The 23,643-nt window shown below is 44.4% G+C and overlaps 1 protein-coding gene across 1 annotated transcript in view; it reads left to right on the plus strand.

Annotated features, from left to right (window-relative positions):
* LOC126175523 (uncharacterized) overlaps nt 1–23,643 on the plus strand; it is a 337,116-nt gene that overhangs the window by 128,196 nt on the left and 185,277 nt on the right. The window lies entirely within an intron of this gene.

Here is a 23,643-nt window from a genome sequence, read left to right on the forward strand (position 1 = left end):
ACAAAAGCTGATTATACAGTCTTCAAGAATATTAATTATACAGCAACTTTAACACGAAAAAAATTTTTTTACATATCATCGTTTCGAAAATTTTGTCCTTAACCTAAAATGCCAAATTACCTTTCGGTGTCTGTTTTAGCACTTAAAAGTGAAATTGGGCACAAACAAAAATATACCTCTTGCACTAATTGTGCCCCCCAAACACTTGCCCATATACGTCAAGATCGTATACTGACACTTGAAAAGTTGCCATGTAAATGAGATTTTTTATGATATTGCCGTGCTTTCTACATTTCAAACTATTTGCCCAAATGTAGGTATCAGTAGTTTCTTCAATAAGCTATTCGCACCTCTGTGAACAACAAAGGAATCAAAGTTCAACAGTCAGCAACGAACTGACTTCTGGTATAGAGATATGGATATGGATGTTATTAGACAAGGGATACTGCCTTGGACAAGATAAGTAGGAAGGAGGAAATTTTCCGTATCTTTGTTAAGTAAATTGGGGCTACTCTGGGATTTTCAGTAATTGAATTGGGGAAATCTTGTAACCTAAACAAGAGGAATTTGAACCCTGTTTCTCCAGAATGCCGTTAGTCGGACTTCATTATTGGAACAACTGAATCAGCCTACGCTGTTTAGTGGTCTATACTACTCCTCTCTCCCAATCCCCCCCCCCCCCCCTCTTGAACGCACAAACACACACATGAGTGCAACACCAGCATGAATCAGTGGAAATCCCGAGAATTACTTCTATGCCCTTCTAGTATCTCAGTTGAATATAACCGTAAATCGTACTCATTTTGAGTATTCCTAGTACAAACAAAAAGTCGTTACGCGATACGGAGCTTGTGCTTTTGTCTTCCAACTTTTGAAACTGATGGATGCCAAGTGGCCTGCATACTGCCGAGCTGGCACATACCTGAGGTTATACGTGTGTAGCCTTCGTGCCCAGATTGACTTAACAGAGAATTTTCTGGTTATGATACAGCGTGATAGTGCAAATCTTTCACTGAATAAGTTCGACATTTCACCTGCGGTTCAGTGGCTTTCCTCTGGATCTACTGACTACCACAAGTACTGGTAGAGCTTCTGTGAAGTTTGGAAGGTAGGAGACAAGGTACTAGCAGAACTGAAGCTGTGAGGAGAGGGTCGTGAGTCGTGGTTGGGTAGCTCAATTGGTAGAGCACTTGCCTGCGAAAGGCAAAGGTCCCGAGTTCGAGTCTCGGTCCGGCACACAGCTTTAATCTGCCAGGAAGTTTCATATCAGCTCACAATCCGCTACAGAGTGAAAATCTCATTCTGGAAACTCTGGGTAAGCCATGTTTCCGCAATACCTTTTCTTCCAAGAGTGCTAGTTCTGCAAAATTCGCAGAAGAGCTTCTGTGAAATTTGTAAGGTAGCAGACGAGGTACTGGCAGAATTGAAGCTGTGAGGACGGGTCATGAGTCGTGGTTGGGTAGCTCAGTTGGTAGAGCACTTGCCCGCGAAAGGCAAAGGTCCCGAGTTCGAGTCTTGGTCAGGCACACAGTTTTAGTCTGCCGGGAAGTTTCAAGTACTAGTAGGTCCACTGGTCGCCAGTATTAGCACTGGCGACCAGTATGGCAACAGGAAGCCTACTGCAGCCTTGGCCCAAACGTCCGGTTTAGTGACATTTATTACACAATCTGATACGATACCCAGATACATTTAATGTAGGATCGCGCTGCAGTGTTGGTGAGAAATGTTCATTAACTATCGGCTAGCAGGCAGTGTGCTACACATCTTTCTACCTTGGCACTGTCGTTTGTAGATAATCTGAAATGTTTCAACAAACACACCTACAGGTGGAGGGGGGGGGGGGGGGGTGCTAACATACCGATTTTCGGATAACACAATCCTCAACTCTGTTCTGAAATGCGTTCATCCTCAGGACTGGATTGACCACAGGCTCTTCTCATACGTAAATCTGTATCACTTTCACAGTCAAACCACAAAAGTCTACTAACCACATTCTCGTGAGCCCTATCGCGACCATTCTAGTTCAGTCAGTTCCTACCACTTTCCGAATGGGGGAGAGCCCTTCACCACCTTGACTTCAGACACAGGTTTGTGCTCGTTTTGACCTCAGCTCGTTCCCGAGGGATTCGACTCCCGAGCTGACCTATCGCTGCAGTTTTCTCTAACTTCGCTCACAACTTGCCAATAAACTATTTTTGTACACTGATGGTTCCAAGTCCGCCCAAGGTGTTGGCTGTGCTTTGGTCGTCGGGGCTGATAAGTTTCAATACCGGCTTCCCGACCAGTGCACAATTTTTACAGCAGAGCTTTTTGCCCTCTATCGGGCTGTTCACTACGTCCGGAGACTCCAGCTTACTCGCTGTGTGATCTGCTCTGACTCCCTCAGAGCCCTTCAGAGTCCAGATGATCCCGATCCAGTCCACCCCATTGTTCGACGGATCCAGGACTGCCTCCATTTTTCCCGGATGGGGGAGCCCAAGAGATGTTCATGTGGGTTCCTGGCCATGTTGGTGTGCCTGGTAATGACGCTGCTGATGCTGGAGTCACGGCCGCAATATATCTCGGTCGGCCCGCCTCTTACTCTGTTCCCTCGCAAGGTATTTGTACTTTTCTCTATCCCCGTATCACGTCACTTTGGCACGACCATTGGTGCTCCTTTCATGAGAACAAACTCAGAGAAGTCAAACCTCTCCCAACAGACCGGTCTACTTCCTCCCGGCGTCTCGCCGTGAGGAAGTAATGTTAGCTTGGTTGCGAATAGGGCACTGCCGCTTCTGTCACCGCCACTTGTTGAGTGGCGACCCTGCACCCAGCTGTCCTTTCTGAGCCATCCATTAACAGTCAGACATTTCCTGATCCTCTGCCCCTATTTTAGCCACTTATCACTCAGGGTAGGGCTGCCGCCCGCTTTGCCGGACATTTTAGCGGATGACGTGCGAGCTGTGGCTTGCGATTTAAGTTTTCTAGAAGGCAGTAATATGACGAAAGAGATCTTATATCTACCTGGTGACTCTGGTCTGTTGTCGACGTTATTTAGTTACTCTTCCGTAACGTCTTGATGTTTTAGATTTGTATTTTCTTCCTTTTTGTATTGGGCCTCGGAACGGTTTTTTACCCCCGCGGTCCCAGAATTCTATGGTCCTATACAGGGTGCATATGACCTTAGATGTTTTGCGCCCTGAAACCCAACAACAGCAAAAATAGTTCAGTCAACGACCGAGAGCAGCGGTATTTGCGTAGAGTTGCCCGTTGTAACGTACAAGCAACACTGCGTGAAATAACCACAGAAAACATTGTGGGACGTACGACGAACGTATCCATTAGGATAGCGCGGCGAGATTTGGCGTTAATAGGCTGTGGCAGCAGACAGCCGACACGAGTGCCTTTGCTGACAGCACGACATCGCCAGCAGCATGGCCTCGTGAGCGTACCATTTGGACCCTAGACGACTGTAAAATCGTGGCCTGGTCAGATGAGACCCGGTTTCAGTTGGTAAGAGATGATGGAAGGGTTCGAAAGTGGGGCAGAGTCTACGAAGCTGTGGACCCAAGTTGTCAACAAGGAACTGTACAAGCAGGAGGTGATTCCATAACGGTGCGGTTTGTGTTTATATGGAATTGAAAGGGTCCTCTGGTCCCACTGAACCGATTATTGACTGAAAATGGTTATGTTCGGCTGCTTTGGGACCATCTGCGGCCATTCACAGACTTCATGTTTCCAAATAACGGTGGAATTTTTATGGATGACAATGTGCCGTGTTACCGGGTTACAGTGGTTCGCGATTGGTTGGAAGAACATTCTGGCCAGTTCAAGTGAATGACTTGCCCACCCAGATCGTCCGACATGAATCCTATCGAACATTTATAGGACACAATAGAGAGGCCAGTTCGTGTACAAAATTCTGCATCGGTCACACTTTGGCAGTTACGGATGACTGTAGAGGCTGCATGGCTTAGTATTTCTGCAAGGGACTTCAACGATTTGTTGAATCCAAGCCACGTCGAGTTGCTGCACTACGCAGGGCAAAAGGAAATGCGTCACTGATATTGGGAGATATCCGATGACTTTTGTAACCTCAGTGTATACGAAAGTAAGTTTGTAGCAGCCATGAATTGGTTTAAATTGGCAACTGAAAATATCGTTTGCGTTATCATGCATCTCACACGTACACGCATCACCACATAATTTTCTTTTATCACTCAAATAAACTTTCTTAACTTAAGTTGTGATACGTCTCTATTTTTGCAGTACTTACAAACAGAAAATCGTTGTCACTCGTTAAAAAAAATGAGAAGCTACCGTCACAATAAACTTTCAAGGAGAATTTCTTTTTACTTAAACTGCGGAAATAGAAACAATAAAATAATTGGACTGAAGAAAAGGTATGGACATTGTCAGAGTTTACAGACAAATGTGATACATATTTTACTATGAATATGTAACTGTATTTTGAGATAAAAAAGATAAAATACACTCCTGGAAATGGAAAAAAGAACACATTGACACCGGTGTGTCAGACCCACCATACTTGCTCCGAACACTGCGAGAGGGCTGTACAAGCAATGATCACACGCACGGCACAGCGGACACACCAGGAACCACGGTGTTGGCCGTCGAATGGCGCTAGCTGCGCAGCATTTGTGCACCGCCGCCGTCAGTGTCAGCCAGTTTGCCGTGGCATACGGAGCTCCATCGCAGTCTTTAACACTGGTAGCATGCCGCGACAGCGTGGACGTGAACCGTATGTGCAGTTGACGGACTTTGAGCGAGGGCGTATAGTGGGCATGCGGGAGGCCGGGTGGACGTACCGCCGAATTGCTCAACACGTGGGGCGTGAGGTCTCCACAGTACATCGATGTTGTCGCCAGTGATCGGCGGAAGGTGAACGTGCCCGTCGACCTGGGACCGGACCGCAGCGACGCACGGATGCACGCCAAGACCGTAGTATCCTACGCAGTGCCGTAGGGGACCGCACCGCCACTTCCCAGCAAATTAGGGACACTGTTGCTCCTGGGGTAACGGCGAGGACCATTCGCAACCGTCTCCATGAAGCTGGGCTACGGTCCCGCACACCGTTAGGCCGTCTTCCGCTCACGCCCCAACATCGTGCAGCCCGCCTCCAGTGGTGTCGCGACAGGCGTGAATGGAGGGACGAATGGAGACGTGTCGTCTTCAGCGATGAGAGTCGCTTCTGCCTTGGTGCCAATGATGGTCGTATGCGTGTTTGGCGCCGTGCAGGTGAGCGCCACAATCAGGACTGCATACGACCGAGGCACACAGGACCAACACCCGGCATCATGGTGTGGGGAGCGATCTCCTACACTGGCCGTACACCACTGGTGATCGTCGAGGGGACACTGAATAGTGCACGGTACATCCAAACCGTCATCGAACCCATCGTTCTACCATTCCTAGACCGGCAAGGGAACTTGCTGTTCCAACAGGATAATGCACGTCCGCATGTATCCCGTGCCATCCAACGTGCTCTAGAAGGTGTAAGTCAACTACCCTGGCCAGCAAGATCTCCGGATCTGTCCCCCATTGAGCATGTTTGGGACTGGATGAAGCGTCGTCTCACGCGGTCTGCACGTCCAGCACGAACGCTGGTCCAACTGAGGCGCCAGGTGGAAATGGCATGGCAAGCCGTTCCACAGGACTACATCCAGCATCTCTACGATCGTCTCCATGGGAGAATAGCAGCCTGCATTGCTGCGAAAGGTGGATATACACTGTACTAGTGCCGACATTGTGCATGCTCTGTTGCCTGTGTCTATGTGCCTGTGGTTCTGTCAGTGTGTATCTGACCCCAGGAATGTGTCAATAAAGTTTCCCCTTCCTGGGACAATGAATTCACGGTGTTCTTATTTCAATTTCCAGGAGTGTACTTAAGAGGTGTGAAATTGTTTCACCTCTGTAACAAAAAATTTTGTCACTGATGAATTTTCTTTCTGTTCGACATCCTAGAAAGTTCTAGCTTGAAAGTTGTTAAGAGAATTATAAAATTAATTTTGGTAACATCTGAGACATCATCGTTAAATCGTTTCACTTACGAACTAGATTTACTTGCGAGATACTTTTTCCCACGGCTCTCCTAACGAAGACCAAGAATATTCCCTGTCGCCCAAAAGGATTTTATTTACAGCTCTTACACAGTTTTTATAGGTATAACCATCACCCAGATTACAAATATTCTCGATACAAACGTGCCAGAAGTTATTTTAGTGACACCATTTCGCTTTCAGTAGTACTAAATATATTTCATGGAGGTATGTTCCGTCTTTGCAACTAAATGCGAGGCAGTTTATTTTTTTTGCCGTACATGTTTCGCTTCTTGTATTTATGAAGCGTCATCAGTTTGTTTTTATATATGTAATAAATGCCATATATAGTGGTTGCAAGTATGTTACTATGTTACATTTTCTCGTGTTAACCTCTTGTTTTTCAGATTAGAAACAACTTTTGCAGCACTAGTTTCATGGGGCTAAATTACTGTTTGGTGTTCGATTTCCATTGTTGCCAGCCATGTATGAGGTCCTGGACATGTGTTTAGTAGATTCCCATACTCCAGCTGGCCGATTTGCTGCGATTATTCAGCCACATTATATTAATACACTTCACGTACACTCTTCAAATGGTACAAATGGCTCTAAGCACTACGGGACTCAACATCTCAGATCATCAGTCCCCTAGACTCAGAACTACGTAAATCTAAAATAGACATCACACACATCCATGCCCGAGGCAGGATTCGAACCTGCGACCGTAGTAGCAGCGCGGTTCGGAACTGAAGCGCCTAGATCCTCTCGGTCACAGCCGCCGGCTCATGTACATTTTCCACCGTGTGTTTAAAGTGTGTGTTTACAGTGTGAAATGTTGTCAATTGTCACTGCGTGTTAATCTTTCCTGTTTTGTTTGTGTTGTGCACATGGTTTCATATTTGTTCATTTGTTGTGTCTGTGTGTTTTTTGTTACGTGTGAATGTGTTACTCTTTATGTGAGTGGGCAAAAAGACAGTACATACCTCTACGAATTTTGAAACAACTAAGGAACGGCGGAAAACGGAAAAAATTAAGATAGATATATTTGTTCATATGGTTTAGCGAAGCCCGGGTTTTGTCCAGATTAATCACAGGTCCATAATCCTCCGTATGCAATAAAGACATAGTCCACAAAAATGTAGGTTTCGAAGTAGTTATATGTCAATGTTACATATGAAATTTCCTGACATCGTCACATTTACTGAAGTTAAAAACAGTGTCATTTAGAAGAAAAGAACGCACATTTCCGAACCCTGATACTCAATTTTTTATTTTAGTTAGGCACAGACTTTAGGGTCCATAAGATACTAACCTCTATCGCAGTACCCTAACAGTCTTGAAAACCACTTCTTTATTAAAATCAACCGTTTGAATACATATACTTTCCTGCTTATGTACCTTTTGTGGGGCATGGAAGACAACACTCACTTCTGGAGGAGCTAGAATGTCGCCAACATGATGCACTGTTCTTTCTGTAACTCCACGGGGCTGTCCTGTCAGTTTTTGTACTTGAGCAAAGTAGTGTCCTGCCTAGCTTCTACATCTTGAGTAAATTAGCTGAAAAATTTGACATTACATATTATATATACAGGGCCATTTTTTCCACAGTGTACAAACTCTAGGGATTGATCGATGCCGGCCTCGGTGACCGAGCGGTTGTAGGTGCTTCAGTCCGGAACCGTGCGACTGCTACGGTCGCAGGTTCGAATCCTTCCTCGGGCATGGATGTGTGTACTGTCCTTAGGTTACTTAGATTTAAGCATATGTAAGTTCTAGGGGACTGATGACCTCAGACGTTAAGTCCCATAGATCTCAGATCCATTTCAACCATTTTTTTTTTTTTATTGATCGATGAGAGGATACGGAACTTATGTCCGGAGAAGCATGGTCTCCACGCCACAGACCATTTATTCAATCATGCTTCGTTACAGAGACTGCGGTCTTATATGCGCTGTACCATGCAGCCACAGTTACATTATGCATGGTTTCCACCTAGAGTGTGGTGCTATTTCTCACGGGTGATGCCCTCGTGCCCTCTCCTGCCATAGTAATTGGTAATGCTGCGTCCCATTCACATCTCTTGCTGATTCACCTTGTAGTGGACGTGACACAGCATTGAAAAGTACGATTACGTATTCGAATCGAGAGTTTGCCGACATGGTGTTTACTTACGGAAAGGCACATGGCAACGGACGGCGGGCAACAAGGTTGCATCGGGCGACCTATCCTCGCTGACAACTACCACAGCATTTAATGTTTGCAACAATGTTTCGCCGTTTGACTGAGATAGGGTCATTTCAGGGAGCAGGAAATCATGAAGGACATAACCGAAATGTTTCGACAACAGGCTTGGAGGAAAAAGTGATTAACACTGTGGAAGGCGACCACCGTGTCCGTACCAGGCAGTTGGCCCGCCAGTATAGGATAAGCCAGACGACCGTGCAGAACATTCTCCATGACAATTGTTACTACCCTTATCACTTACAGAGTGTGCAGGGGACCGAGCGAGGTGGCGCAGTAGTTAAACCACTGGACTCGCATTCGGGAGGACGACGGTTCAATCCCGCAGTCGGCCATCCTGATTCAGCTTTTCCGTGATTTTACTAAATCGCCTCGGGTAAATATGGGAATGGTTCCTTTGAAATGGCACGGCAGACTTACTTCCCTATCCGATGAGACCGATGACCTCGCAGTTTGGTCTCCTTTCCCCCAAGTCAACTCCCCTTACCTCCAGTACAGTCCAGTTGTAAGTAGGCTGTTTAGGTTTTTTATATTGGTAACGCCACGTAGCGCTCTGATGAAAATCACTGGCTGTGCTGTGTGCAGTCAGTGGCTGGTTGGCATTGTTGTAATACTCGCCATTGTAGTGTTGGGCAGCTGGATGTTAACAGCGCGTAGCGTTGCGCAGTTGGAGGTGAGCCGCCAGCAGTGGTGGATGTGGGGAGAGAAATGGCGGAGTTTTGAAATTTGTAAGACTGGATGTCATGAACTGCTATATATATTATGACTTTTGAACACTAGTAAGGTAAATACATTGTTTGTTCTCTATCAAAATCTTTCATTTGCTAACTATGCCTATTAGTAGTTAGTGCCTTCCGTAGTTTGAATCTTTTATTTAGCTGGCAGTAGTGGCGCTCGCCGTATTGCAGTAGTTCGAGTAACGAAGATTTTTGTAAGTGATTTGTGAGAGGTATAGGTTAATGTTAGTCAGGGCCATTCTTTTGTAGGGATTATTGGAAGTCAGATTGCGTTGCGCTAAAAATATTGTGTGTCAGTTTAAGCACAGTCATGTATAATTGTTCTAAGGGAACGTTTCACAGTGTGCAGGGCTTACTAGCGACTGACTTTCCACATCGGGAGCAGTTATGTCACTGGTTTCTTCACCAGACAACCACGATTACGGGTTTAGTGTCATCCATTCTATTCACAGATGAGGCCAACTCTACGCGGAGTGATACATTCAGCTTTCATGACAGTCATCTGTGGGACAGTATGCAGAACCCAGATGACATGGTGACAGAAAATCGTCAACTTCGATGCAGCCACAATGTGTGGGCCGTTATAATTGGCGATCGTATTTTGGAAGCAGTCTTCCTTCCACGTCGCCTAACAGGCTGGAACTACGGGCGTCTCTTGTGGGCGACTGTGCCTCCCCTGCTGGAAGAATTGCCGTTGATGATTCGAAGGGTTATGTGCCTCCTAGATGGTGGTGCTCCTGCCCACTTCGCCGTTAACGTCCGGACGCATCTCAATCGTGTCTTCCCTGGTCGATGGATGGGACAAGGGGATCCAGTTGCATGACCTGCTCGTTCACCGGATCTCAACTCGTGCGATTTCAGGTTATGGGGCCATCTCAGAAGCATCGTGAATGCAGAGCCCATTCCAGATGTTGAGACTGTAGCACTGTTCGGATGCAGCCTGGCCGATGTGAGCGTGTGGGACAGAACATACTATGGCGCGTGCACGCATGCGTTGAAGCACATGGAACCATTTTCAACTGCAACTGTAACTGTGGTTGAGTGGTACAGTGTGTATTAGCCCGCAGTCCCTGTAACAATGTAGGATTGAATAAATGGTCTTTAACATGGAAACCATGCATTTCTGGACACAAGTTCATTAGACCTTTTATGTTCCGTACCCTCTCATGGATAAATCCCAGGAGTTTGTACACAGTGGAAAAAATTCGCCCTGTATATTCTGTTTTACAGTATCCATTTAGTCCTAGTATACACGAGGATAACGTGGGTTAACGACTATCCTCTGTACAGAAAATTTCTCTTCTTTATCACTCATACGCATATGTAAAACAGATGTAGCGAATTGTGATAACAGACCAGACAGTACCTGACACGGTAAAATCAAGGGCCAGGGGTGGAGTGGGGTGGTTTGTAAGGAGGGACCTCGAGCCGTCTACTTTCGTGACAGCAACCGTGGTTGCCGATACGCATCCATAGGTGGAGGCTCCTCATTTCAGGTCGTGATATTGGGGTGTCTGTATTCAGACATACAGTGCCGATATCTGACATAGAAAACGTTAAAGAAAGTAGGAATTCTTTCTGGGAATTCCAGAAATCTGTGTTCATATAGCGAAGAAAATTACAAGCAGTTCAGTGCAGTATGCTAAATGAAAATGTAAGAACGTTATTTTTTATCCAAGTTCTTATACTTACTATATCTTTTATAGCGATTATGCCGCCGTTAGGGGTCCACTGTTTTCATTGCTGAGCTACTTCATATTACTCTTAACTCTGTGAGCAGACGTCCTTTCTGTCGCCACAGTAGTATAGTAACTTAAGGAAGGAAAGACGTCTGTCCCACGTGCCTGTAGCTTTGTAAATATTTGGAAATCTATAACTATGTTGTTCTGTGTGTTATCGTGTTTTAACTGTCTGTGTACAATACACTCTTGAAAGCGATAGGGGGCCAGCCCAGTATTAAGTTAAAACAATGTGGGGAACCACGTAAAAACCACACACAGGCTGGCCGGCGTACCAATGACCAATGGCGCGGTTTCGACCTGTATCTGGCTCACCTCACTAGTTGTCAAGAAAGAGCGCTGCGTATTAAACTACAAGGACAGGTCGGCTCTTCTAACTACTGCCTTAACACTTACCATACCAAGTGCGGTCCTCTACGGCCTCTAAGGTGTGATTTTTGGTGATGGTGCTACAACTGTAAGAACCAATTTATTCTTGATTTTTCTACATGCGTTCTGCGTCTGTTTAAGATAGACGGTGACAATTATTGAACTATATGAAATAAAATCGTCATAACGTCTGGACGGTTTGTGTCAGGACGCTCAAACTGCGCGGTTGGCCGCGGGGCATGATGGGAATTAGTATGCGCATGCATGGTTTAGGTTAGGGATGAAGCCCACTTTCATTTGGATGGATTTATCAATAAGCGAAACTGGCGCATTTGGGGGACTGAGAATCCGCTTATCGCGATCGGGAAGTCTCTTCATCCTCAACGGGTGACTGTGTGGTGTGCAGTGTCCAGTCGCGGAATAATCGGTGTGATATTCGTTGATGGCACAGTGACTACCGAACGGTGCGTGAAGGTTTTGGAAGATTATTTCATCCCTATTATCCAAAGTGACCCTGATTTCGACAAGTCGTGTTTCTTGCAAGACGGAGCTCGACCCCATCGCAGCAGGAGAGTGTTTGATTTCCCGGAGGAACACTACGGGACTGCACTCTGGCTCTGGGGTACCCAGAGGCCACTGGAATGCGCCTCGATTGGCCGCCATATTCTCCGGACCTGAACACATGCGTCTCTTTTTGTGGGGCTGTATTAAAGACAAGGTGTACAGCAATAACTTCAAAACCATTGCTGAGCTGAAAACAGCCATTCAGAAGGTCATCGACAGCATCGATGTTCCGACGCTTCAGAGGGTCATGCGGAATTTCGCTATTCGTCTGCACCACATCATAGCCAATGATGGCAGGCATATCGAACATATCATAACCTAAATCCGAATGTGTATGGTGACGTTTATATGCTCAATAAGGTGTGTGAACGCCGTAGTTTGTAACTTATTTGCGTTTTTTTATATAGTTCAGTAATTGTCGCCCTGTATATATTATATAATTAGATCTATGATGCGTTTGTTAAAAACATATGTAGTATATAAAAATGAAAACATACTTGGACTCCTAGCAGGGCACCGCTTAGTATACTACGGTATATATTTTGATGGATTAATGTTTTTTTCTTTTGTTTTTCATAATACACTCCTGGAAATTGAAATAAGAACACCGTGAATTCATTGTCCCAGGAAGGGGAAACTTTATTGACACATTCCTGGGGTCAGATACATCACATGATCACACTGACAGAACCACAGGCACATAGACACAGGCAACAGAGCATGCACAATGTCGACACTAGTACAGTGTATATCCACCTTTCGCAGCAATGCAGGCTGCTATTCTCCCATGGAGACGATCGTAGAGATGCTGGATGTAGTCCTGTGGAACGGCTTGCCATGCCATTTCCACCTGGCGCCTCAGTTGGACCAGCGTTCGTGCTGGACGTGGAGACCGCGTGAGACGACGCTTCATCCAGTCCCAAACATGCTCAATGGGGGACAGATCCGGAGATCTTGCTGGCCAGGGTAGTTGACGTACACCTTCTAGAGCACGTTGGGTGGCACGGGATACATGCGGACGTGCATTGTCCTGTTGGAACAGCAAGTTCCCTTGCCGGTCTAGGAATGGTAGAACGATGGGTTCGATGACGGTTTGGATGTACCGTGCACTATTCAGTGTCCCCTCGACGATCACCAGTGGTGTACGGCCAGTGTAGGAGATCGCTCCCCACACCATGATGCCGGGTGTTGGCCCTGTGTGCCTCGGTCGTATGCAGTCCTGATTGTGGCGCTCACCTGCACGGCGCCAAACACGCATACGACCATCATTGGCACCAAGGCAGAAGCGACTCTCATCGCTGAAGACGACACGTCTCCATTCGTCCCTCCATTCACGCCTGTCGCGACACCACTGGAGGCGGGCTGCACGATGTTGGGGCGTGAGCGGAAGACGGCCTAACGGTGTGCCGGACCGTAGCCCAGCTTCATGGAGACGGTTGCGAATGGTCCTCGCCGATACCCCAGGAGCAACAGTGTCCCTAATTTGCTGGGAAGTGGCGGTGCGGTCCCCTACGGCACTGCGTAGGATCCTACGGTCTTGGCGTGCATCCGTGCGTCGCTGCGGTCCGGTCCCAGGTCGACGGGCACGTGCACCTTCCGCCGACCACTGGCGACAACATCGATGTACTGTGGAGACCTCACGCCCCACGTGTTGAGCAATTCGGCGGTACGTCCACCCGGCCTCCCGCATGCCCACTATACGCCCTCGCTCAAAGTCCGTCAACTGCACATACGGTTCACGTCCACGCTGTCGCGGCATGCTACCAGTGTTAAAGACTGCGATGGAGCTCCGTATGCCACGGCAAACTGGCTGACACTGACGGCGGCGGTGCACAAATGCTGCGCAGCTAGCGCCATTCGACGGCCAACACCGCGGTTCCTGGTGTGTCCGCTGTGCCGTGCGTGTGATCATTGCTTGTACAGCCCTCTCGCAGTGTCCGGAGCAAGTATGGTGGGTCTGACACACCGGTGTCAATGTGTTCTTTTTTCCATTTCCAGGAGTGTATATACGCATAAACTTTCGAAAATGGTCCTCAAGCAAATCTTCGATGATGACATTATTCGGATGCTGGATGATTGTGATCTCATTGACATGGACGATGTCTTGAGCGAGTCTGATAATTTTATTCTACCTCAAGATGCGTCAGAATAGTAAAATAACCTTGAAGTGAATTCAGAAGAAGATGACACTGGCAGCGAAAATTTTGATGGAGACTCCGATGAAAGAGATGAGTTTACTGCAAAGTCAGGACGAAAACTGACAATTTCGTTGTCCGCAGTGAATCATTCTTGTCAAAAAAAAAAAAAAAAAAAAAAAAAGACTGAAGAAGTATCTCCCGAACCAACTCACGCAAGTGATCTTGTAGCCACAGTGCCCGAAGATTTCAACATGTCCTTTGATGACCAAATTGTAGGTACAACACGCATCTACATCAGTGTCGAAGCGTCAGGTGGTGATCACAATCAATATGCTACACTGAACAGAATGTGAATTTGGACATAGCTAGAATCTGTCAAACTGACAGCATGTTTTGGTGTGATATTGAGTGCTGCAGCTCTTCGTTGCCGAAAGGAATCAGTTTCTGAAATATGGACAACAGACGAAAATATTCGTGGTGCAGGTTTTGTTTCTGCCATGCTACGGAATTTGCGCATATGCTTCTGTTTATCAGCTTTGAGGACAAGGTAGGGTGCCCAAAAATCGTGACCTTAGTACGTTAGGAGCTGTATAAGTCCTGAAAGGTTATGGGGAAGGCTGAAAATTGTTATACATGTTCCTGAAGTTATGATGACTTTTAGGCAAAATACAGTTAAGTCGTTATAACATACTAAAGTCAGTATTTGTCAGAAACGTTAGCACAGCAGAAACAAGAATACATAGAGAGCGTTCGTAATTTCGTCCCGCACAACAATTTTCGAAAGGTACAGTTAATTTAAATGTTTCTTCCCTTTATAACATAACCATTTATTACAATCGCCGCTACACCAACATAAGCCAAATCCTTGACTACAGCGAATTACACACTGAAATGCAGCCCAGTATTTGAACACGAATTATTGCTAACAGCAGAAACAGCAGGCTCTTAATTTTACTGGTACACTAACTAATCTCAGAATAAAAATCTGGATTGCTCAGCCCCTCCCGGCGGAGTTTCGAGTCCTCCGTCGGGCATGGGTGTGTGTGTTGTTCTTAGTTTAAGCTAGTTTAAGTAGCGTGTAAGTCAAGGGACCGATGACCTCAGCAGTTTGATCCCTTAGGAATTCACACACACAATAAAAAACTGAATTCCCCATTGCATACGAGCTACACGTGCTCCACACAACTAACTCTGCCAATAAAACAATGTACTCAGATGACGCATGCACGCGCAGCTAAGCATTTGATACCAATTGTGGAAACCGAAAAGTACTAGAAGGACAAAAATAGCAGCGCGGACGATTTTAGGGACCCTTACATCAAAGCAACATATTAAAAATGCTTATTTCATTTACATGTACTTTTGGACATCCAAAGAAACTAATCTGAGTAATCTTCTACACTACGTTTTTGAGATACGAGGGAAATTTCATAAATAATGCACAAGCTGGTATTTCTTTGGATTGTTTGATGCAACGACAATGAAATTACGTCCTATGAAGTTGGGAGCTTGAGGAAGAAGAACGTGCTTTTGTTTTCTTCGCTATGTACTCCAACGTAAAATGGGTGATAGGTAGAAATGGACCATGCAGCGCTTTCGGATACTCTGACTGTTGTAGACCAGAGGTCGTACATCAAGATCGAAACTTTACGAGGGAAAAGCCCGACAGAAATCCACAGTGCGTTAAGTGAAGTTTGTGGTGAGTTTACAGTGGACCGTAGTACAGTTTCACATTGGTTTCATCGCTTTCGTGGTGGTCGTATCAGCATAGACGATAGTCCAAGACCTGGAAGGCAAAAGCGTCAACAAATGAACTAAGTGTGAAACTTGCAGCAGATGCTCTGAAAGAAGATTGCAGCGCGACTTCTGAGGACCTCTCTGAAGCCACAGGAATTCCCCCAACACAATTATTTCGCATTCTGACACATGATTTGAAGAAGATAAAAATTTCTGCGAGAGGGATCCCACACTGTTTGACTACTAAAGAGAAACAGAAACGCCTGGACATTGCAACCTTGCTCAAAAGACGGTTCGACCGTAAAGATTTAGAGTTCTTTTGTCAATTTGTTACTATTGATGAAACGTGGATTAGAGATTTTGAACCGGAGTTGAAATCACAGCTTCAGATTCTCCACGTCCAAAAAAATTTCGACGCGGTCAATCAAATCTCACGCAAATGACGATGTTTGCTTACGATCACCAAGGAATCATCATGATAGACAGAGACTCATGTGGAACAAGTATCACAGAAGTGTATTCTCGCAACTTCATGCAAAACCTGCGCGGAGCAGCGTGCAAAGCCCGACCTCAGTTGCTCGCGGCTGGGCTATTCATTCTCCAAGACAGCGGTCACCCGCATATCAACAATGTTGTTGCCGTTAAACTGCGCGAATATTAATGGGAACTGTTGCCGCATCCTCCCTATAGCCCGGACATGAGTCCACCAGACTTTAACTTGTTCTCCTAGTTCCCGAAGTTGAAAATACCTATGCTTGGAAGTCATTATCTTCCTCTGTAAGAGCTTTCTACCACCGTTACTTGATCCATTCGACACCGATGATCTAAAACAGGGGTCTCCAAACTTCGGCCCGCGGGCCGAAACCGGTCCACGAGGGCCGGCAAACCGGCCCGCGTTAGGTGGCCGGACATCCCCGGTATCCGGCCCGACAAATATTTGAGGTGGTACCTATACTGCCGACAATTGAGTTTCGAGGCCTATCGCGACCAATACACCGCGACATTGTCGGAGCTCTATCTTTACAGAGCGGAAGATCATGGTTAAACTTGTGGCTATCCACAATGAACAGATAGACCATTCTCTGTGCGATAGTGAAAAAAAAAAGGACGGTTAACAGACTGGTTTGGCGAAAACATTTTAAGTAAAAAAATTCTTCGCATTTTATTCTACTCACGAGTCTGGTGCAAGTCTTTCAAATGGACGCCACTTCGGCGACTAGCCTTAGTAATCAATCATTATGGAAGATGCTTCTTAAGCGAGGTTTCACTTTCTTTTGATTACGTCGTAAAATACACATAGCAAGTAAATCGTATCAAATATTTTTATTTAAAGGCAATTTAAAGAAAATACAATACCTGGTGTACATAATGATATTGGATATTTTTGTTGTAACTGATGTATAAAAATAACTGTAATTAATTTATTTCGTGAAAACTCACAGTGTTAGAGTATTCACGAAAAGAAATTTAACATCTTCGTGATAATTAGTGAGTTTTATGTAGCTGTAACTTTCCCTTCATAATTACCTCCAGTTGTGGATCAAGTTTACTGGTAGAGATAATCATCAGCGACTTCAAATGCTCGTCACTTAATTTTGATCTGTAAATACTTTTTCCATGTTTCATTTTGGAGAAAGTTTTTTCACACAAATAAGTAGTGCCAAAAGCGGAAAAAAAGCCACGGGCAAATTTATGTAAATTTGGAAACTGTGTGGATGGAAGACACTTATAAAATTCCAGTAATGTTGACTTTGAATGTTTTTCTTTACAAAAGTCGCTACATTACAAATCAATAATTTCAAACTGAAGTTCTACGGGTAACGCTTCCATACCGACGTCAAAGGGATTTTGAAATATCTTGATATCGTTTGAATTTGCATCGATATCTGAAAAACGTGATTCAAAATTAATTTTTAAAGCGCCCAAAGCTTCAATTGCGAAAGTTACAGGAAACGGAATCTCATTTTCCTGACGGAATGTTTGGCATGTATTAAAATGCGTGAAGCATACTTCGTTCAACGGAGATTGAAACAAAGCAATCTTTTGTCGAAAGGACTTAACATGCGTGTATAAATAAGGCAGAAGCTGGTTTTCACCTTGCAATTTTAAATTACGTTCATTCATATGTTTAGTTAAGTCTGTATAAACCTGTACAACCACTCACCGTTCGTTAACTCAGCCAGAGGGCGATTCCTTTCGTTCAAAAAAATTTGAATTACTGTTCGGAGTTCAAAAAAACGGGTCAGAACTTTACCGCAGCTAAGCCAGAGCACTGCAGTATAATATGGCAATTCGCTTTTCTCAATATGTTCAAGAAACTCGCGGAAATGGCGATGACTGAGTGCATGTGATCTGACGTAATTAACAACTGAAATAACTGGCTTTAAAACTTCTGACATATCTAACTGTTTTCCACACAAAGACTGTTGGTGAATAACAGAATGCAGTACTAATAGTTTTGAGCCACCGTCACTTTCTACGGCCTTAGGAGAGCAACAACACCTTTATTTTTCAAAAATGGTTCAAATGGCTCTGAGCACTATGGGACTTAACTTCTGAGGTCATCAGTCGCCTAGAACTTAGAACTAATTAAACCTAACTAACCTAAGGACATCACACACATCCATGCCCGAGGCAGGATTCGAACCTGCTACCGTAGCGGTCGCTCGGCTCCAGACTGTAGCGCCTAGAACCGCAAACGGCCACTCCGGCCGGCTTTATTTTTCCCATACATGTTTCTGCCACCATCAGTTGTAATACATTTTAATTTCTTCCACTGAAGATTGTTTTTCTAAACTGCACTTTCAACTCCTTTAAAAATATCTTCGCCAGTGGTCGTCCCGTGAGTACTGTGAACAGCAAGGAGCTCTTCATACACTTCATAATTTTTGTCAATCCCTCGAATAAAAAGTAGTACTTGAGCAGTATCTGATACATCTTTTGACTCATCCACGGCCAAAGAGAACCACTCTAAGTCTTGATTTTTGTCACGCAGTTCTGCTGATATATTTTGTGCAATGTCATCTATTCTTCGAGCCATAGTATTTGCCGACAAACTTATGTTTTTAAATAAATTAACTTTTCTGGACACATTTCTTCTGTTGTTGCAATAATGCAGTTCTTAATTAATTCACCGTCGGTAAATGGCTTACACTGTTTCGCTACTAAATGACCCACACGAAAACTAGCACGAGTTGCTGCATGTTGTTCAGCATTTACTTTCTTAAACAGCGACTGTTGGGTTTTTAGCTGGTGTTTCAGAGACTCGTACATTTCTAATCGTAAACTTGGAGTAATTCTGAGAGTGTTTAGTCTCATAATAAAGTTTTGTTTTGTATTCTTTGAAGACTGATATTGCTTCATTGCAAAAAAACACACATTGGTTTGTTGCTTGACTCCGCCACAAAATATTGACATCCCCACTGCTCTTTAAAAATTCTGCATTCACCGTCAACCTTTCGTTTCTTTTCCATATTTGTACAGAACTTCACAAAAGATTGTAAACTGAAAATGAAATTGTGCTATTTAATACTAATAAAACTAGGGAGTAGTCTGCCTAGACAAAATGCAATGAATTTATTTTTAAGGTACTTTAATTACTAAATACAATTACACTGTAGTTCCACTAAAAAACACAGTGAAAAAAAAACCTCAAGTCGTGTTATACGTATTTCGATTTTCAGATTTTCCTTGTCTCTTCGAATTCAAACTTTGAATTGTCCTACTCTTCGTCGTCTCACGTACTAGTATAGCCTATAAAACACTAAAAAACTCGTGAGACACTCGCACCATAGACACGCAACAGAACTGTCAAATATATGCTCTGGCTGTGCTATTCGCTACAAGATTACATAACTAAACTTATTGTTGCGCCGCTTGAAATAACAATGCGTTGATATACTCTATCTCTGTTACGTCTTACAGTAATAGTGTTGCTAACAACGATTTTGAGATTTCGCAAACTTTGCAGGACGCTTTCGTGAAGAATGTGCAGTGACATACTCTTTTGTCGGTGAAATTCGCCAGAATAAAATAGCCAGAATTTCGGTCAGGTACGTCCACCAATCAAAATTATGTAATTAAATAAAACTTGTAGTTCGTTTCACCTATTCCCACAACCTTAGATTTTTGCGCTTTCATCTTTCCTTTAGCCTTACATTACGGTGATCATGGAGTGCTAGGGTGCTTTAATTCTACTAGGTAGATCTTGGCCCTTATGACTTCGTGGAGGAGTCAATGTGGCCCGCGGACTAAAAAGTTTGGAGACCCCTGATCTAAAACATTATAATCACTTATTTAATAGCATATTTTTCCACTTTTCAAACACAGCACAACAGAGATTCTGCTTAGCATGGATTCCACAAGTTCTTGACAGGATTCCAGAAGTATGTGGCGCCTACGGCCTGCGCACAGGTCAAACAATCCCCCCAAATTACGGGATGGTGGTTTACGGGCACGCAGCTAGCGCCCGGTATGTGTTCCAGTGGTACAGATCAGGCACAGTTGCTGGCCGTGACATCAGTGTGAGTTAACTATAATGCCCCTCAAAACACTGTAGCACGATTCTGACCTTGCAACACGGACAGTTATCCTGCTGGAAGATGTCATCTCCATAGGTGGAGACTTAGATCATGAAGCGATGCAGTTGGTCAGCAATAGTGTTCAAGTCGTTCACTGCTGTCGTGACGCCTTCGATTACCACCACAGATGGAATGCCAACTCAGTGTACCCCATAGCATAATTCTGTCGTCAACGGCGCGGTGTGTGTTTCTGCAGCCATTTGGCTGAATGACGGCGTGTAAGGACACAGCCATCGAACTGGTGCAACAATAAATGCTGTTTAGTCGACAGGCGACACGTTTCTATCGACCCACCGTGGAAACTCAGTGATGCTTTGCCCACTGCAATCATAACTGACAACGTCGTTGGGTCCACACAGGAACACGTAGGGGTCGTGCAATGTGGAGCTCGATATTCAACAATGGCCTTTGACGGTGAGCTCCGAAACACTTGTGCCTGCAACACCTATCAAATCTGCCACAGATCACTGCCTAGCGTGGATTACACAGTGGGGGACCCTCCGACTTCTCCGTTTTGTGATGAAACCTGATCGTCCTATGCCATACGGCCTAGTCGTTACTCATCATCCTTCACCCTCTTCCAGAGATGCTCACGGCAGTAGTACACCAACAGGCGATCTGCTTCGCCGTTTCAGAGAGTCTCGTTTCGAGCCGCAGCACCACAGCAAAGTGCCCTTCGCCAAAACCGATGATATCAGTAGATTCCCGCAGCTGCGGCGAGTATCTTCGTTATAAAGACGCCCCATTCGTCTCTCTTCCGCTTACATTCCTTCCTTTGCGTCACGTGCGCGCAACACCGCTAGGAGTCATTCAACCTCGCGGAGGGCAGGGGTCGTAATTCTAGAAAGCATTCTGGGGAACATCTATCAAGTATAAAATACCAAACATCAAATAAAACCAGTCTCGATCGGTTTTTCATATTTTTTATTTATTTGATAGCAACTGGTTTCGGCCCTTTCCTCAGACCATCTTTAGAATTTTGACCGCTCCAATACAGTAATAATACATAGTCAGTACAGAGGAATGGATGAATAGCGTCTAGATTATAAGTTACAATAATTAAAATGTCGATGTTATAACCATTCTGGTTGCTGGTGGTGGCAGACGGAGAGAGATCTTTAGAAGTATGGTGTCTCTGCTGAATCAGCGTTCCGCCCTCTGCTATGGTGCCTGTGGTGGGCCTCGCTGTAATGCAACTATGAATACTGGAAAGTCATTTCTACAACAACCAAATACAGTTATCTGTCTCTGTGGCAGCGACCACATACAAATGCCCACAGCTGGTAGACTGCACACAATAGCGATTATACGAGGCGTGTTTCTGAAGTAATTAAAAAAAGACGTGCTGAGATATCTCAATAACTTTATGTTTACATGAAAGCCTGTACCTTAATCTACTTGTCTACATAATTTCCGTCAATATTGAGGCACTTGTCATAACGTTGTACCAGTTTTTGAATATCCTCCTCATAGAAGTCTGCCGCCTGATTTGTTAACCACTGCATCACCAATGTTTTGACTTCGTCGTCGTCTTGAAGACGCTGACTGCCCAGGTGTTTCTTCAAGTGCAGGGACAGATGGTACTCACTGGACGAAAGATCGGGCTGTGTGGAGGATGATCTAGAGTTTCCAATCGAAAAGAGGTGATGAGATCTTTGGTCTGATTATCCACATACGGACTGGCATTGTCTTGCAGCAAAACGATGCCGTTACTCAACTTCCACGGACTGTTGCTTTGATTCTGGTGTAATGTAGGCCACCCATGTTTCATCGCCCGTAACAATTTGGCTTAAGAAATCATCGCCATCGTTGTGGTACCGCTCAAGGAAAGTCAATGTACTGTCTAAACGTTTGGTTTTGTGCACATCCGTCAACATTTTCGGTACCGAACGTGCGCACAATTTTCGGTAATTCAAGTTCTCGGTCACAATGCCATATAAAACACTACGATAAACATTAGGAAAGTCATCCCGCAAGGACGAAATCATAAAGCGTCTGTTTTCTCTCACCTTATTGTCCACTTCCTACACCAAACAGTCATTAACGACCGAAGGACGCCCACTCCGTTATTCATCATGCACATTTGTGCGGCCATCTTTAAATCCTCTCACTTTCTTACCATTCCATCGCTCATAATATTTCCTCCACAAACTGCACAGATCTCATGATGAATATCGATCGCTTTTAGGCCTTTAGCACTAAGAAACCTTATAATAGCCTCTACTTCACAGTCGCCGGGACTCACGATTATCGGAGGCATCTTAAACACTCAGTACACAACGTAAAAAAGGAAGACTCAGACTCTAATGGCGTCAGTGCGAAGATTAAGGTACAGGCTTTCATGTCAAAATAAAATTATTGATATATATTAGCACGTCTTTTTTTAAATTTCAAAACGGTACTTACTTTAAAAAACATGGCTCGTTGCATGCATGCCATTATGTTACTTTTACTCAAATCAACTATGATAGGATTAGACACGTAAAATTTTTTATATGTAATGTATATACTTATTGTTGTATCTATTTTTTCTTTTAAATTCGACTAAACCAAACAATGTAGTATATCTCACGCATGATTGGTCATTAGTGATGTAATGCTGTAAGCAATGGGCGGAGCTTACAGTATACAGGGTGTGTCATAATTAATGGCGTAAACGCATACAGTTGAAAGTACACGATACTAGAAGCAAAAAAGTCTTAATTAACATAGGGTCGAAAATGCATACCTTAATAGCTACGACCAATTTTTCATCTTCAATAGTGTGAAACAAATCTCTTCTACTGCAAGTTCTTTGCTTTCCATATTTTGGGAAGTGGTAGTATGGACCAAAACAAGAAAAAAAGTCCAGTAAACACGTGCTCTCAAGTGCATTTCTTAAGAGCTATGAGCACTTGTTTATCTTTCCTACTTAGAAACACAACTCTTCTAATGAGTAAGTGCTCGTAACCATTAGGGTACGCGTTTTACAGCACATGTTTGCTGGACATTTTTTTCTTATTTTGGTCCATACTACCACTTCCCAAAATATGGAAAGCAAAGAAATTGCAGTAGAAGAGGTTTCACACTATCGAAGAACAAAAATTGCTCGTGGCTCTCAAGATATGCATTTCGACCCTACGTTTACTGTTTTTGCTTCTAGTATCGTGTAATTTCAACTGTATGCGTGTACGCTATTAATTATGATACACCCTGTATAATCTCGTCCAGAGCTGCCTGATCCAGCAGTGACAACCTTACTTCTAAGGATCTCGCTCTGTCTGCCGCTACGAGCTGCCATAAGGGGTATAACATCATACATTTTAATTATTGTAGCTTGTGTTTTAGATGTTGCGCAGCCATCCCTCTATACAAAATATACTGTATTGCGGGCAGCCAAAAGTCTCATGACGGTCTGAGGAAAGGGCCAACACCGGTAGCTATCAAATAAAAAAAATCTGGAAACGGGATGGAGACTGTTTTTATTTGATTTTTAGTGGTCATAACGTTTTGGTTCATCA

Source organism: Schistocerca cancellata, chromosome 3 (assembly GCF_023864275.1).
Source record: "Schistocerca cancellata isolate TAMUIC-IGC-003103 chromosome 3, iqSchCanc2.1, whole genome shotgun sequence".
Taxonomy (NCBI): Eukaryota; Metazoa; Arthropoda; class Insecta; order Orthoptera; family Acrididae; genus Schistocerca; species Schistocerca cancellata.